Genomic DNA, 11,964 nt, shown 5'->3' with positions numbered 1-11,964 from the left:
CAGTGGATCTTCATCAGTAAGTGAGAGGGAAGCAGGTGAACAGAAAGAAGGAGGTAAGCAGTTGGATATATTATGGTGGATAAGATTATAGATAATGTTGTATCATAACTGTAAATCAGGGCCTTTGGAAAATTTAACCCAAATCCTTCAGACATGGAGATCCCACTTCTTTAGGAGAGTTTATTTTTTACTATTGTGGTAAATATTCCAACAAGAACAGTTTGAAAACTGAGGCTCATCATGACAAAAATGTCTCTGACCCAAAGATTTACACAAAAGATGTCACCCAGCAATACATAATTAATTGCCAAATGAATGGCAATAAGTATTTAGTTATTCTTGGATGACCCACAAAAAGGATAAACTATAAATGAGAAGAATAGAAATGACGTCTTTGAAACAGTCTCATTATCTCCTACATGTGATATTTGAAAATCTAAATAAGATAATCCTCTTCACTAAAGACAAGTCTTCATTGAACAACAAAAAACAGCTTTGTTTTCAAACTACCTGTACACCTCGTGAGAGGTTTCAAACTATCTCTACACTTCTCAGACCTTGTTGAAAATCATGGGTTTAGATGAGAAGAATCTTTTTAAATAATTATTGTACTAGGATATTAGTTTAGTGGGTCAAGAACAACATTTCTCATGAAATAGAATAGTTTGGGATAGTATAGGATGGAAAATAATGGAATAGAGTCAAATAGAATATTTTTATAAAATTTGTATGTACAAACTATGTATGTATGTATGTATGTATGTATGTATGTATGTTTGGATGAGTGTATGCTAGATTACAATGTAAATATCTGACTGTGAGTTATATTGGAAAGTTTGAAACTCACTGGTTTAGAACAAGGTAGCAACATGGTCCCCATGGGCTGAATGTCCCTACCTACAAACATTGATTGGCTTCACACAGAAGAAGCAAGCTAAGGTAAAATGTCATTCCCAGAATGAGGTACCCACAAAACGATGTTGAGAAAAAATGTATTTCCCATGCTCTGAGTAAGGACTTGAAGTAGGATTGTATAGTGGGATTGACTATTTATTTGTTTATGTCTTAGGAGGATGTTTGTTATAAATATATATTAAGGAAGTAGAGGCAATAGATACTTGGTTAAGAAAGTTTGTGAATTGAAGGAGAAAATTAGGAAGGAAACTAGAAGACAATGAGTATATAGAAGAAATTTTTCCACAGAGGGAATGCTTTGATGAAAAGAAGAGAAATGCAAAAAAAATATTCCAGAAGCTGTAGAGAAGACAACTCATAGACGACAGTGTTTTCTCCTTTGCCCATTAGCACAATGTTATAAATAATCCTTAGGGAATGAGAACTGAACCTTCTTTTCCTTTCTGTTTCCTGATGGATGAAAAAAAATGTCATCTCCTTGCACAGATCAGGGAATTAGTAGCTTTTATTGAGTTAATGAAGGATTAGGACTGGCATTTTTAGTTACTTTTTTGCAAGGATGAATTCTGTTGGTACAATCACAGGAACACAGTACAATCTCCTGTAGCATTTTAGCAATAACACCCCACATTTTTAAGGCAGCTGTCTAGGATGAGAGGTCTGATCTATAGCTAGGAAAATCAAACTCCTAGCCTTTCTATCACTGCACCATGCTTATTAGTCACCTTGATCAAGCAATCAGAGAGCTAGGCAGTACAAAATAAGACCACTGGAAAGCATAAATATCACTGTTCAAAATTCCATGTTCAAATCCCTAGTTCTCTCTAGTTAACTAGCTACCTGAGTGAGACTCATCCAACCTGTGAATTTCATGTAAGAAATCATACACTAGTTTCCTCTTGTTCTGTATCACTGTCAGAAAGCCACTTTTTAAAAGCTGTTGTGTGCCCAAAACAATTAAAATTCATTTTAATCTTTAATAGATATAAGAAGATACATTTATTGGAGAAAATTTAAAAAGAAATTAAAAACCCAAATAAAAATGTGAAGTTAATATTTCCTAGTTAACCTGAGGAGTTTTAAGAAATACAGATACCCAAATCTCTCCCCCCACTTATTCTACGGGGCATCCAGAGTTGAGAACCACTGAGATAAAAGAACAAGGTCTTGCTATAGTTGAGATTTCATTTATAGTTGTCTTTTTTTTTTTAATAGTAAGCAGATTCTTTTTTTTTTTTTTTTGTAATTCATCATGGCTCCATAACAGAAATTTGAAAACAGAACCTCTAAGAAAGGACAATGCTACCTAATACCACAACATGGTGGCTTAGGCCTGTGGGACTCAGCCAGTCAGCAACAGAATACATTTACAAAACTACATAAATTAAAGTAGGTTGAGTTTTTATTGCTTTCATGTGGTTCTGACCAATAAAGTGAAAAGTATACAATCAGAAGCAAAACATTTATAGGAAAAAAAGTAGGGATCCTTTTTTCCCACTGGGACACATTTTCTTCCTATGGCTCTTCTCTGATCAAATGATGTAGTATTATGTGTTTCCTTAAATAATCATGACACTTGACACCACGGCTGATAAAACCTACAAATAGACTGCCCGACCATGTGATGTCCTTTCTTGAAACCCTTCATCATCTTCAACACCTTTCAGGGGAAAACCCAACTCTATGATGTAGCAAAACAAAAGAAAGAAAAAACTTCTGAGATAAGACTGCTACTTACCTGCCCAACCTCAGATCTCTCTTCTCCAATACCCATTCTACCCACTCTACACCTATCATTCCCAAAGATGAGAAGTTATTTCACACACACATTCATTCTTTTGCTCATTTTGCTGTCTCAGTCTGCAAAGCTCCTCTTCCCAACTCCACCCCCTCTTATCAGGAACATCTCTCCAATCAACTTTTTTAGAGTTCGTTCACATATAGCTCTTCTTTCAGATATTCCTCTAACAAGACAACACTTTCTGCTTGTAGCGTTGACCATTTCCTATTCTGTTTCTGCCAGAGTCTCTGTGCCATTGTATAATAGCAGTTCTAAAAATGTACTACGTTGAAGTCAAGGCTTATCAGCGTCAACACTGTTGACATTTTAGACTAGATCATTGTTTTTTATAGGATGTTTTAACAACATTGTACAATGTGTAACAGTATCCCTGGCTTCTTCTCACTCCATGCCAGGAGTACTCCCACTCAAGTCATGACACCCAAAAATATCTCCAGATACTGCCAAATGTCTCTGTGGGAGAGGAGGTTCAAAATTACCCCAGATGACCTAGATGTACATCTTTGTTTTCCCCTAGTAAACCTGTAAGCTTCATAAAAGCAAGAGTATTATGCTCACCTTTGTACTTAGGATCTAACAAAGTGCCATGTCCACTGTAGATTCTCAAGAAATGTTTGTTAAATAAATTACTATCATATTTGTGATATAAAAGGGACAACACCATACTACCAAAATGTAGAAAATCAAGTATACCAACATCTAGTCCTGATCAGGATAATGCTTTAATTTTTAAAGATTATATCATTAATGAAAATTTTCAATTTCAACTAACATTAATTAAATTAAAATCTTTAAACCCACCCACTACTAGAGGTAATTTATATTTATTTTTATATGATTTTAAAACAAAATAAAATGAGATTGAGGTCTAAGAATATATCCACATATATAAAACTCTTGGATTAAAAATTACTTGAATTAGTTAATTGATTCAGTTTTTTAAAAAATATTCATACTTTTAGTGTTCTCAAAATAGCTTTAAGTAATTGTTTCACTTTTTTAAAAAAATGTTCAGCTAGCACTTTTTAACGCCCTGTAAATATTTTTTTCAGCTTTTATAAACTAAAAAGCATCAAACTTAATACAATCCCTTGCTAAGTCTCCTTTTCATTCCATTAACATTGATGGCACACATTCCTACGATAGAATTGAGAAAGCAAGGAATTTTTAGAAACCAGAAATATATTACTTTAATTTCAAATACTTATTCAAAATAAGTTTCTAAATAGAATTGCTGTGCCAGAATTCGCATGTATGAGCACAAATGTGCATTACACACAAATACACATAAGTTTTTAAAACGTATATATCCTATGGTAATGATTTTAAGTCTCTAAAAGATTAGTAGTTTTTTATTATTCAATTATTTTAACTTCTTATATCCAAATTATGATAAATTACATTTGAAATAGAAAGTTAGCCATAGTTCTTTCTAATTTCAAATTATAACTTATCTAAAAAATGGGTTAATTTGAAAGCACTATTCATGTAATTTACACGTTTATATTCAGTGGGTTAATGATGATATGTTCAAATGAGAGACAGTATAGTTATATGAGCTCTGATTACTTATTAGTTAAGCATTTTTAAGCAAATATACTTTAAATTCTAACATATGATACTAAGCAGTCTTCATTTTTCTTACTCTTTCTAGTGATGCAGTTTCATATTAAAGGACTATAGTCTTAGTGAAAATTTGAAATTAACATCATTTTACAGACAATCTGAACTTTATAAACAAATAAAGCTATTAATGTTTTCATTCAACTTCCACCACCTTTTAACAAGCTAAAAAAGTACCTTTTGTCTTTAGCATCTGGAACTTTCACATACATAGCAATAGAAATAACAAAATTGCCATATTAATATAACTTAATTTTACTGTTCTTAAGGCTTAGCAGCTTTTTATTTTTCTTCAAGGTTTGGCACTATAATAGTTTCTAAACGTTCTTGTTATGTTTTAAAAATCCGTAAAAATCCAGGCATGTAATTTTGTTTTTTAGATTTCTTAGTGTACCATTATACCTTATTGTGAGTTCTAGAAAATTAACACTTTAAACAAGGGGTCAGTGACCTATGGCCTGCAGGCTTAATTCTACCCAACACCTACTTTTGTATGGACCATGAACAAAGGCAGTTTTCACATATTTTAATGCTTGAAAAAGAGTAAAAAAACATAATATTTCATGAAAAGGGAACATTATGTGACATTCTTATTTCAGTGTCTACTAATGAAATCTTATTGGAACATAGCTACACTCCTTTGTATACATATTTTCTGGGGCTGCTTTTGAGCTACAATGGCAGCTTTAAGTGGTCCTGACAAAGACCCACAAAGACTAAACATATTTACTTTGTGGGCCTTGCCAACCCTGCTTTAAACATTACTGTATGACTCTACATAACACAATACATATGTCTGGGGGACAAGACACAATACATTTCTCAGGAGATTCCTTTCAACCAATATCATTTTATTATTTTTTTCATTAATACATTTTTCTGTAAGCCCTGGTAAAAACCACTGGTCATTATTAATAAAACACTTCCCATGACATTCATTCCATATTTGGCAAAGTATTACCAAACTGGTCAAGTCGATCATTTACTTTTTTGAGGTGTACCTTTCTTTTCCACATCACTGAAGCCTTGAGAGTTTGGAATTCCTGTAATTCCCCACTCAAAATCAACTTAGATACTTAGTAACAATCAGCCATGACTCTGAATCTATAAAGGTCAGTCTAACGTTTACTTTATCATGTCTTGAAAAAGCTGTTATGCCTGGTTTTTAGTTACAACATTTTGTAATGGAAGCAAAACACGGCAAACCAGATCAAGCTTAATTTATGGTCTTGACCCAGTTTAAATTCCAGCTTAAATACAGAAGAAAAAAAGAGCACAGATTTGGTAAATTAACCAAAAAATTGAATTCCTTGAAGGCAAACATTGCTAATAGGTGTTTAAATGATACAAAAGATTATCATCCTCTACTAATGATCTTAATGCTATCCAAGCTTTTGAAAAAGCTACAAAAACATAATCTTCAGTAATTCACTGTTTGATGCCATAACTAAATAGATTACAGTCTGAGCATCTGCTCATGGTTCAAAAGTTACCTTTGAAATAAGATTTCCTAGCAGAAAATTCTGATTTTTTAATATCCTCTGGATCATTATCATAGGCGTTCTTAAAAGCGGGGGGGAGCTTTAAATGTCTTGAAAGGAATGTAGAATTTGTGATGATATCTAGCATGATCTGGTTATTACATTATGTGGCTATTAACAATAACCATTACTATATTTTATTTTGAGGACATTGCTAAAAATGCCTAAAATGAAAGTACATACAGCATATTTATAGATTTTTATATTTAGCCAAGTATTATAATACTCTGTAAAGAAAAACTTAAAAAAATCACTGAGGAACATTAAAAACTGTATAACTAGGAACAGTGTTCAAATAATAGCTCTGATATGTGTCTCATAAGATAAAGCTACTGACTGAAAAATGAAATAAAGAAATATTCTATTATGTATTAAAGAAATACTAAACTTTTAACTAAATTCAACCTCTTTGCTATTGCTACCAAAGTTATTTAAACTGACAGTTTAGATTGTTTTTCTTTGGCCCGTAAAATGAATTGTAAGAAGCCAATTCACAGTAGCAAAACAAATAATGTCATACTCCTGAGAACCAAAAAGATTATTACCTCAAATACATGAACCTAAGAAGTAAGGTCTTCTCTCTAACATCAAAAACAACTGGTTTTACCAAAGGCAATCTTAGAATGGAAGGAGACTTAGAGGTACCCAAGAAATGGGAATCGCCATGATAGCTACCAGGTTACATGAGATCCCATGTCAATTCTAATAATACTAGGCTCATTATTAAAATTATTCTTATTTAAAAGAAAATCAAACTATAATTATTTTCAATAATATCGTCTTCATAATTAGAGATGATGCCACCCATATTCAACCAGATTTTCTGGTAGGATGGGATCCTGATACTCATTAATGGAACATCTGTGGACTGTGGCCGACTGGCAGGGGACAGCGGATGGAATTGCAGCCTGATATACAATGGTGTAGCAAATCATGTACAACTTTTGACCTCAGGCTCTAACTTCAAAATTGAATAAGCTGCCAAAAGATTAAGTCCTTTCTCCAAATCCAACCCAAATGTTCGGGATGACACTGCAGTTCACAACATAAAATTTTCTTTATAGCTTTCTTCCCTCAAATATGGGAAGATGTTTTTCGTTTCCTTTTGCGATATTTAAGATACTCCCCAGCCCAACCCCTACCCATCAATGGAACCACACTACCAGAAGAGTTTTACCAGAGATCGCCTTACATCATAAAAGATTATTAAATTAAAATGAATTTCCTGTGCTTACAAAAAACACAGCATTTGCAGTCACTTTAGGTGGCTTCAGCGCCAGGCACTTACCCAAGCCCTTGGTTTTGTGGAATCAGCTGTTCTCCATGTGCCTGGTTCTGCTGCATGTGACTGAGTGTTCAAATGCCTGGTGTTACCAAACTCTTTCAAAAAAGATTCAACCCTTCAAATGAGAAAAGAGTTGCTCATTATGAAAAGCCTTTAAAAAGAGAGAGAGAGAGAGAACCTGGATTTTCGACAAGCAAATGCTTCCATGGTCTCAGAAGGTTTTGCAAGACTAATCATCACCAACATGAAACTTGAGCTCATCTTTTATAAACCTTTGTTTCCTTCCAACTACATCCCTTTCAATTTTCAATTCATTCCTTTATTCCTCTTCTCCTACCTGCTTTTGATCTTCTATTTTATGCTGCACAGAAGTCTTGAGTGGTTATGTGTGAAGTGAGCCATCGTCAGCCTGATGAGGGAAAGCCTGCTGGTCCAGAAAAAAGAAAAAAAAAAAAGATCATAAAGTAAGAAACAAGGCCCGAGATTGCATTGGGAGTCAATCTGCACAGTTATCAATGTCCTGTTATGCTCTGTGAAAGATGCCCGGCCCTTTCAATACTACATTTCATGTAGCGATGAAAATGGGATATGGAATATCATCGTGAAAACTGGTTTGATTGGGATAATAATGACTAAGAGGCTGTCAATGCAAAAAACCCAACAGGACCCAATTGTAAAGGAGTTAGACACTGAACCCGCTTCATAATCCTTGCTTTTGTTTAGGGGCCTCCAAACAACACAGCCCACCAGCCTTTGGAGCCTTTGGACCCAGTTGGACGTCATCTAAGCCTTCCACCCCAGTAACTATTCTGATTTCTCATTGGAAAGGAAAGTGGGAATCTGGGATTCAGGCACCATGGAAAGCTTTTCAAGATATTCTGACCAAAGCAAAGCTTTACTTTATGTACTACTGTGCTTAGGGATGACCATGTGGCAGATTGAAGCCCATTGTGTGGATTTATATTACTCCGCCAGCTGTTTAATAATAATGGCTATCCTGAAAAAGCACATTGCTTTATCAGTAATACCCTGGCATATATCTTTATAAAATTTTATCTTATTCAATTGGCTCAAGATACTTTAACAACATTTATGTTCTGTGACAGAGGCTAGTTGCCTATGGCTACTGTGAACTGAGATTAAAATCTAAGAGTTCAGCCTTTCAAGATTTCTAGTCCATTCCCTGAACCAAGTTCTTTCCCTAAATGGTAAGTGAACTTAAAGCTAACATAACTACTAAAAAGTAATAGCTGGAGGCTATTCACATCGCCTTCTATGTCCTGTTTAGTGTTGAGAGAGAGTTGGTGCTTTTTATACCAAACAAATCAGGTTCATGTTTTTCAGAGAAGTGTCAGCTCCATAAACTTATAATTCTATTCTACTCATGAGTAAATATGAGATACATGAATCTACCAATTTTTTGAATACCATTAATATAAATTTCCCTATATATTCTTTTGGTTAAGAACTCTTATTAAAAACATAAAAATGATCCTAAGAAATCTCTTTCAGGGCTTCCTAATTATGCTGACAGGAACTGAAGCTTTTCTTTGCTGTGCAGAGGGTGTTTTCCTCTATAATGAAGTTTTTGAGCTAGATGTTTTCAAGCGATGTTTCAGGTTTTGCTTTGAATATGTGTCTGCCGTGTTCTTTACCTTCTTGAAAGTTAAAGTGAACATGCAACAGGCTCAAGCATCAATTAATAAATTCTGTCATTTACAGAAAAAAACCAGTAGCCTCTACCCTATGAGAAAATGAGCATTTCATAAATATTGAAACCACTACCCACATTCTCTATAAGTTGGTTAGCTAAAAAGACAGTAATTCCATTAGAGGCTTTCAGCAAGGAAAAGATAAAACAGTTGAGATAAAGTAACTGACATTATTTGTTATTATTTTTCCATTAAAATGTAGTGAACAGTAATGTCACACGTTCCACTAGCTTCTAAGAGAGAATTTTACCAGTTTGCTGAAAACTCTGAGCCCTTTATTAGGGGATTTCTTGTCGTACAAGCTATGCGACTTGGCTGAATATTTGATTAGTTGTACATGCAGCATATGCTTATATCAGGGAATAATTTCAGCTATATAAAATATTCATCAGTATTTGATAGCACCAGAAGTGGAAATCTGAGCAGTTATCCTGTCCAAAAAAAGGATTTACTTAATGTTTCATAATCAGAGGAAAGGCAACCAATGAATGCCCTTTAGTTCCTAGAGAAGGTTGAATTCAGACTGCAAAGGCACCCTGACTGCAAAGGTAACCAACTATTCCCTCAAACTACATGGCTCACTCCCAACTTCCTTTAAAAGTCTTTTAACTAAACCCTCAATGACTAAACGGCTCAGGCTAGAAAATGAAAGTAAAAAGGCCTCCCTGTCTCATGGAGCTATAATAAAACATAGTTAATTAGTCAGTATGCCAGGATCTTGCTTACAGGAGAGTTCCGGCCTCTCTATCATTCAGTATAAGTATCTTTTCACTATATAATGGTGAGATTTTGGTTTTTTGTTACTAGAGTCAAACCTGGAATGATGAAGTTGACACTGACCATAAGTTTGTGTCAACGGCAAGGGATAAAGTTTGATTTCCACTGTCTCTCACAAAGTTACCTCTCCGTGATGGAATTTCTCCCCGGGTTCAGTCTTTGCCCTCTTCACCTCGATATGCACACTTGCTTCCCAGATGATTCCATCTCATCCAGCTGTAAAGCACTTACCCTTTTCGAGCATTATTATTAACTTACTTACAGGTCTTCTCCCTCCTGATGTATACCTGAATGTAATCCCTGTTGTGGATTCTCTTTGTTCCCTAATGTTTGCCTCATACCCAGGAGAATGAACGCCTAGTATATCAGTGGTACTCAATAATACATTTTGAATAAATAAATGAGCAAAGAAGGTGAAGGATTACAGAAAATGTCTGTAACTCTTTCTTATAACTTGTAAGTGGGGAAATATGCTTCTTTCAAGGTAACAGGAAAAGATAAAGAAGACCCAGTTATATCATAGTATTCTATTAAAGCAAAGTTCCAGCTTCACACTAAAGAATTGTATTATAAAGTAAATATAAGAACTTTATACCTCTATGCTTGAAGAAATTTTTACCATCCGAATGTTTAGCCTCAGATTTTTTTTTTTCAGGATTCCTTTTTGTTTTAAAATGGACCCAAACTCTGGGGCGCCTGGGTGGCTCAGTCAGTTAAGCCTCCGACTTCGGCTCAGGTCACGATCTCACAGTTCGTGAGTTCGAACCCCGCGTCGGGCTCTCTGCTGACAGCTCAGAGCCTGGAGCCTGCTTCACATTCTGTGTCTCCCTCTCTCTCTGCCCCTTCCCTGCTTATGCTGTGTCTCTCTCTGTCTCAAAAATAAATAAACATTAAAAAAATAGGTTCTCAGTAAGGATTTCTTGAAGGAAAGCTAAGAAAGTCAAAATTAAAAGCGAATAAAAAATTTGTTTAAAAAAATAATAAAAAAAATAATAAAATGGACCCAAACTCAATGATATAAAGGAACTCATAAATGTATATGTTAAGTTTTTACTTTGATTGATATAATCAATTAATGCAGAAGCCAGAAAGTAGTTTTTGGTATTGTAGATTCTCCAACCAATTTACTGTTCATTTTTCTACTGTCAGGTGGGCATCTTGTAGCTCTACCCCCATGGGCTTCTCACTGCAGAGCTGAGTTGTAGGAGCCAAAGGTTTTTCAGGTACTTATAAAATGAGTTGTAAACCGTGTACTCTTATACACAAATAAACTGGCCCTATGTCCTAGTGGGATTTCAGTCCACACTGAATTGTAGACAAATTATAAAAGCAGATTTAGCCGCACTTGAAAGAGGGTCCACACAAGCTTCATACATAAGTGCAATTGATTTCCCAGTTCAACAAATAATTTTACCAAATATTTCTAATCTCAAGAGTCTAAAACCTGAATAAATTAGCCTTACCTCTTGATCAGCATAAACTGTTAGTTGTTAAGTTAGCAAGTGGCAATAAGGTTTATATGTCATTGTATGGTAGGAATTGTTGCACCACAAAAGGGGAAAATGTTATTAAAGGAATTTGAATATATTACTTTAAGACCATCAGTGGAAATACTGATAGATTGTTGCTCTTATATCACATGATACTTAAAGCCTCTGTTTTTTCAGGTATTTCTAGAAATTCCCTATATGAAAGATTTACTGATATATTCTAGATGCTTTCAATGAAGAATTCATGGTGATTACAGTATTTATAGTACTACAATTTCTTGCTAGTTATTTATTTACAGATGATCAATTCCAGGAACTAGCTTTACTAGGTATCTGATATTGAATACTTTCAAGAAAGCTTTTAAATCATCCCTACATTTATAAGGCATTTCCTTGTTTCTTGGATTACTTAAGCACTCTCATTTCTGGAAATACCTAATCAAAAGCATTAAATTTAAAACAATTGTAAATTGGAGTACTGAGGTCTACAGAAGTGCAATTACTGTATCAGTTCACCAGTATGGCCCTATTTGCCAATAAAAGCACTGAAATTGTGGTTCATATTTCCAGCAAATCTTTGTTGAAAGCCACAAACTGGATAATGGTGGGAAAATTATTCTAATCATATCTCTATTGTCATAATAAGGCAGGCCCATTCCTTTTAAAACCAAAAAAAAAAAAAATCTAAGAACTTTCTAAGCTAGAAACCTAGGATTCCACAGTAGTTTCAATACGCATTCCAGAATGGTGGGAGTTTGTCATGAACTCTTTGGTTAAATTGGCCATCATCTCTTTTAAAGAACAGGAAACAAAACTTCAA

The sequence above is a fragment of the Prionailurus bengalensis genome, chromosome C2, assembly GCF_016509475.1.
Source record: "Prionailurus bengalensis isolate Pbe53 chromosome C2, Fcat_Pben_1.1_paternal_pri, whole genome shotgun sequence".
NCBI lineage: Eukaryota > Metazoa > Chordata > Mammalia > Carnivora > Felidae > Prionailurus > Prionailurus bengalensis.
The sequence above is the reverse complement of the archived record's forward strand: the minus strand, read 5'-3'. Positions refer to the sequence as shown.